This window comes from Pristiophorus japonicus, unplaced genomic scaffold, assembly GCF_044704955.1.
Source record: "Pristiophorus japonicus isolate sPriJap1 unplaced genomic scaffold, sPriJap1.hap1 HAP1_SCAFFOLD_472, whole genome shotgun sequence".
In the NCBI taxonomy this organism is placed as follows: Eukaryota; Metazoa; Chordata; class Chondrichthyes; family Pristiophoridae; genus Pristiophorus; species Pristiophorus japonicus.
This window is the reverse complement of record NW_027254377.1, coordinates 20,412-26,790: the sequence shown is the minus strand read 5'-3', so window position 1 is coordinate 26,790 and position 6,379 is coordinate 20,412. Positions and strand designations below refer to the sequence as shown.

General features: G+C 45.7%; 1 non-coding gene across 1 annotated transcript; it reads right to left on the bottom strand.

Moving 5' to 3' along the window:
* Window positions 1–281: 281 nt before the first annotated feature.
* Window positions 282–354, bottom strand: trnak-cuu (transfer RNA lysine (anticodon CUU)). The gene has a single exon. It is a non-coding gene; the product is annotated as a tRNA-Lys (tRNA).
* Between the last annotated feature and the right edge of the window lie 6,025 nt (window positions 355–6,379).

Genomic DNA, 6,379 nt, shown 5'->3' with positions numbered 1-6,379 from the left:
GCAATGGTTTTGTGAAGTATTGAAAGGTGCCCTCGAAATATCTGGCACTGCTAATTTAAAAACACGGTTATAAGTTGTTTCAGTGCAAAAGAAGGCAGGCTCGAAGGGCCAAATGTCCGACTCCTGCTCCTGGTTCTTGTGTTCTTATGCAGAGCACAGAACAAATGATTAAATTATCAACTCTCCCTCAGTTCGCATTTCTTTCATTGTGCAAAAGAAGATTATGGGTTCATCAATAATGTTTTCCCGTGAAAACAACATAAGATTTAAGGAAAATTAATCACCCAACGTGGGGCTCGAACCCACGAGCGTGAGATTAAGAGTCTCATGCTCTACCGACTGAGCTAGCCGGGCTTCTCAACAGCTATCCTGTCAATCCCCTTCAGAATATTGTCCGTTTCAATGAGATCACCTCTCTTTCTTCTGAACTCCAGAGAGTATTGGCATATTCTACACAATCTCTCATCATAGGACAGTCCTCACATCCCAGGAATCAATCTGGTGAACCTCCGTTGCACCACCTCCAAGGCAAGTGTATCCTTCCTCAGATAAGGAGACCAAAACTGTGCGCAGTACTCCAGGTGTGGTCTCACCAGAGCCCTGTACAATTGCAGCAAGACTTCCTTACTCTTGTACTATGGGCTATTTATTAGGTACTATGGGCTGAATATCCTGTTTTTCTGCTGATTCTACGGTTGTATAAAAATTTATTAAAATTTGACAGTCACTTATTTGTATTTCCTTCAGTGTGCAACACATGTGGGTGGATTAATGATGATTGAAACAATTATTCAGTATCTCACAGACTTCAATTATTTTTGTCAACTTGCTCTGTAAAAATGCTTTCTGTGACCGAGAATCAAACCCAGACCACGGCAGTGAGAGCACCAGACCCGAAACCACTAGACTACCAGGGAACACTGCTTACAGACGCTGCGATAGCTTTAAATATAGTCAGCTTACAATCACAGCTGAGAATTGTGCGGTGACACGGCGTGTAACTGGATTTGCTGGGAGCAGCGTGGAGGCCCCGACCTGCGTGAGAACACCAGCGGCAGGTCGGGGCCATAAAAGGAGCGGTGAGCGGCGGCCTGGGAGCAGCGTGGTGGTGTACCACGGCAAGGTACAGCGCGAGCTGGTGCAGGAGGGCGACGGCAGCGAAGAGTGATGTCATCAAAGTCCAGGTCGGTGATTGGAGCGTGGGCAGGTACAGCAGGAGCAGTGAGAGACTGTGGAGGGATGTGATCGGGGCCCAGGGGTGGTGTGAGTTCAGGGCCAGGGGCCCAGGGACAGCACGGGCCAGCCCACACTGCGATATGTGTGTACACCAGATCCGTGCAGCAGAGCTGGTCTCCAGTTGTCTGGGCGTTCGAGCGGCGGGGAGGTGGAGCGAGCAGGGCCCTATAAAGGCCCAGCAGGAGTCGGGGATCGGCGGCAGTCGGAGGTGTAGCTGGAGGAGGAGCAGCGAGCAGCGAGCTACAGCTGGTGCAGGATCAAAAGTAAGAAAGAAGTTTAAAGTAATCGAAGGGTGACGTCACAACCAAGAGGGCAAGTGATTGGCTGGTTGAGTAGTGTGTAGTTTTCCTTTCGTTTTTCTTTCTTCTTGTTCTTAGCAGTAAGAAACCTTGTCATTGTTGAAAAATTAACTAATTTAAGGGTTCATTCATGGCAGGAGAGGCCAGACCTGTGTCATGCTCCACCCGAGCTATGTGGGAAGACAGCGACGCTTCCAGCATCCCTGACGACTGCATGTGCAGGGAGTGTATCCAGCTGCAGCTCCTGACAGACCACATTGTGGCACTGGAGCTGCACATGGATTCACTCTGGAGCATCCGCGATGCTGAGGAAGTCGTGAAGAGTACGTTTAGTGAGTTGGTCATACCACAGGTAAAGGTTACTCAGGCAGATAGGGAATGGATGACCAAAAGGAAGAGCAGTGGAAGGAAGGTACTGCAGGTGTCCCCTGCAGCCATCTCCCTCCAAAACAGATACACCACCTTGGGTACTGTTGGGGGAGATGACTCATCAGGGAAAGGCAGCAGCAGCCATCCATGGCACCAGGGTTGGCTCTGCTGCACAGGAGGGCAGGAAAAAGAGTGGGAGAGCTATAGTGATACGGGATTCTATTGTAAGGGGAATAGTTCGGCGTTTCTGCGGGCGCAAACGAGACTCCAGGATGGTATGTTGCCTCCCTGGTGCAAAAGTCAAGTATGTCTTGGAGCAGCCAAAGAGCATTCTGGAGGGGCAGGGCGAACAGCCAGCTGTCGTGGTGCATATAGGTACCCACGATATAGACAAAAAATGGGATGAGGTCCTACAAGCTCAGTTTAGGGATCTAGGAGTTAAATTAAAGAGTAGGACATCAAAGGTAGTAATGTCACGATTGCTACCAGTGCCATGTGCTAGTCAGAGTAGGAATTGCAGGATAGCTCAGATGAATACGTGGCTTGAGGAGTGGTGCAGAAGAGAGGGATTCAAATTCCTAGGACATTGGAGCTGGTTCCGGGGGAGGTAGGACCAGTACAAACCAGACAGTCTGCACCTGGGCAGGATTGGAACCAATGTCCTTGGGGCAGTTTTTGATAGTGCTATTGGGAAGAGTTTAAACTAATATGGCAGGGGGATGGGAACCTTTGGAGGGAGACAGAGGGAAGTAAAATGGGGCAGAAGCAAAAGATAGAAAGAAGAAAAGTAAAAGTGGAGGACAGAGAAACCCAAGACAAAAATCAAAAAGGGCTACATTACAGTAAAAGTCTAAAGAGACAAAGTGTATTAAAACGATAACCTGAAGGCTCTGTGCCTCAATGCGAGGAGTATTCGTAATAAGGTGGGCGAATTAACTGCGCAGGCAGCTATTAATGAATATGATATAATTGAGATTATGGAGACATGATTCCAGGTTGATCAAGGTTGGGAGCTCAACATCCAGAGGTATTCAATATTCAGGAAGGATAGACAGAAAGGAAAAGGAGGTGGGGTAGCGTTGCTGGTTAAAGAGGAAATTAATGCAGTAGTAAGGAAGGACATTAACTTGGATGATGTGGAATCTGTATAGGTAGAGCTACGGAATACCAAAGGGCAGAAAACGCGAGTGGGAGTTGTGTACAGACCAGCAAACAGCAGTAGTGAGGTTGGGGACAGCATCAAACAAGAAATTAGGGATGCGTGCAATCATGGGCGACTTTAATCTGCATATAGATTGGACAAACCAAACTGGTAGAAATACGGTGGAGGAGCATTTCGTGGAGTGTATTAGAGATGGTTTTCTAGATTAATATGTCGAGGAACCAACTCGAGGGCTGGCCATCCTCGACTGGGTGATGTGTTATGAGAAAGGACTAATTAGCAATCTTGTTGTGCGAGGCCCCTTGGGGAAGAGTGATCATAATATGGTAGAATTTTTATTAAGATGGAGAGTGACACAGTTAATTCAGAGACTCAGGTCCTGAACTTAAGGAAAGGTAACTTCGATGGTATGAGGCATGAATTGGCTAGAATAGACTGGCGAATGATACTTAAAGAGTTGACAGTGGATAGACAATGGCAAACATTTAAAGATCACATGGATGAATTTCAACAATTGTACATCCCTGTCTGGAGTAAAAATAAAATGGAGAAGGTGGCTCAACCGTGACTAACAAGGGAAATTAGGAATAGTGTTAAATCCACGGAAGGGGCATATAAGTTGGCCAGAAAAAGCAGCAAACCTGAGAACTGAGAGAAATTTAGAATTCCGCAGAGGAGGACAAGGATTTAATTAGGAAGGGGAAAATAAGAGTATGAGAGGAAGCTTGCTGGGAACATAAAAACTGACTGCAAAAGCTTCTATAGATATGTGAAGCGAAAAAGATTAGTGAAGTCAAGACGGAGTTAGATATGGCCCTTGCGGCTAAAGGGATCAAGGGGTATTGAGAAATGATCAGCCAAGATCTTATTGAATGGTGGTGCAGGCTTGAAGGGCCGGATGGCCTACTCCTGCACCTATTTTCAATGTTTCTATGATTTTATGTTTCTATGTCCCTTGCAATCAGAATAATGTGAATTTATAATGGAGAACAAGGAAATGGCAGACCAATTGAACAAATACTTTGGTTCCGTCTTCATGAAGGAAGACACATATAACCTTCCGGAAATACTAGAGGACCGAGCGTCTTGCGAGAAGGAGGAACTGAAGGAAATCCTTATTAGTCAGGAAATTGTGTTAGCAAAATAAATGCGATTGAAGGCCAATAAATCCCCAGGGCCTGATAGTCTGCACCCAGAGTACTTAAGGAAGTGGCCCTAGAAATAGTGGATGCATTGATGATCATTTTCCAACATTATATAGACTCTGGATCAGTTCCTATGAATTAGAGGGTAGCTGATATAACCCCACTTTTTAAGAAAGGAGGGAGAGAGAAAACGGAATTATAGACTGGTTAGCCTGACATCGGTAGTGGGGAAAATGCTGGAATCAATTATTAAAGATGTAATAGCAGCGCATCGGGAAGGCAGTGACAGGATCCATCCAAGTCAGCATGGATTTATGAACTGGAAATCATGCTTGACAAATCTTCGAGAATTTTTTGAGGATGTAACCTTTAGAGTGGACAAGGGAGAACCAGTGGATATGGATGTGGACTTTCAAACAGCTTTTGACAAGGTCCCACACAAGAGATTAATGTGCAAAATTAAATAAATGGTATTGGGGTAATGTATTGACGTCGATAGAGAACTGGTTGGCAGACAGGAAGCAAAGAGCAGGAATAAACAGGTTCTTTTCAAAATGGCAGGCAGTGATTAGTGGGGTATCGCAAGGTTTAGTTCTGGGACCCCAGCTCTTTAAAATATACATTAAGAATTTAGACGAAGGAATTGAATGTAATATCTCCAAGTTTGCAGATGACACTAAGCTGGGTGGCAGTGTGAGCTGTGAGGAGGAAACTAAGAGGCGGCAGGGTGAATTGGACAGGTTAGGTGAGTCGGCAAATGCATGGCAGATGCAGTATAATGTGGATAAATGTGAGGTTATCCACTTTGGTGGCAAAAACAGGAAGGCAGAATATTACCTGGATTGTGAGAGATTAGGAAAAGGGGAGGTGCAATGAGACCTGGGTGTCATGGTACATCAGTCATTGAAAGTTGGCATGCAGGTATAGCAGGCAGTGAAGAAGTTAAATGGCATGTTGGCCTTCAGAGCGAGAGGATTTGAGTACAGGAGCAGGGAGGTCTTACTGCAGTTGTACAGGGCCTTTGTGAGGACACACCTTTGATCTCTTAATACACCTTTGATCTCCTAATCTGATGAAGGGCTGTTGAGAGAGTGCAGCGAAGGTTCACCGGACTGATTCCCGAGATGGCAGGAGGGAGATGGGGAAACAATTAACGTGTGCCTATTCCAGAGACTTCAGACTGGATCGACTAGGCTTATATTCACTGGAATTTAGAAGAATGAGAGGGGATCTCATAGAAACATATAAAATTCTGATGGGATTGGACAGGTTAGATGCAGGAAGAATATTCCCAATGTTGGGGAAGTCCAGAACTAGGAGACACAATCTAAGGATAAGGGGTAAGCCAGTTAGGACTGAGATGAGGAGAGACTTCTTCACTTAGAGAATTGTGAACCTATGGAATTCTCCACCACAGAAAGTTGTTGAGGCCAGTTCATTCGATGTGTTCAAAAGGGAATTAGATGCGGCCGTTACGGCTAAAGGGATCAAGTGGTGTGGAGAGAAAGCAGGAATGGGGAACTGAAGTTGCATGATCAGCCATGATCATATTGGATGGTGGTGAAGGCTCGAAGGGCCTGCACCTGCACCTATTTTCTATGTTTCTATGTTTCTATTATGCTTGAACTGTTTAAAACTGTAGTTAGGCCAAAGCGAGAGTACTGAGCACTGTTCTGGTCACCAAATCACAGGAAATGTTAATTGAACTGCAAAGTGTACAACGGAGATTCACAAGGATGTTGCCAGGACCGGACAATTTTAGCCATGAGTCAAGATTGGATAGCCCGCGGTTGTTTACTGTGGAACAGAGAATGCGGAGGGGGAGACTTGATTGCAGTGCATGAAATGATGTGGGGCCCAGATAGAGTGGATTAGGATGGAACTAATTCCCTCAGCAGAGATGGAAATTACCAAGCGGGAGAGAATTAAATAAAGATTTGAAGGATTAGAGAGGATTAGTGAAGAACACTTCTGAACCCAAACACTAGTGTGGGTTTGGAGGTCACTGCCTGAATGGTGGTAAATGCAGAAAGCCGCATCATATTTACAAAGTGTTTGGTTATGCACGAGAAGTGCTGTAACTGACACGGCTACGGACCAAGAGCTGGAAAGTGGGATTAGGCTGGAGAGCTCCTTTTCAGCCCACATAGACACGGTGGGCCCAATGG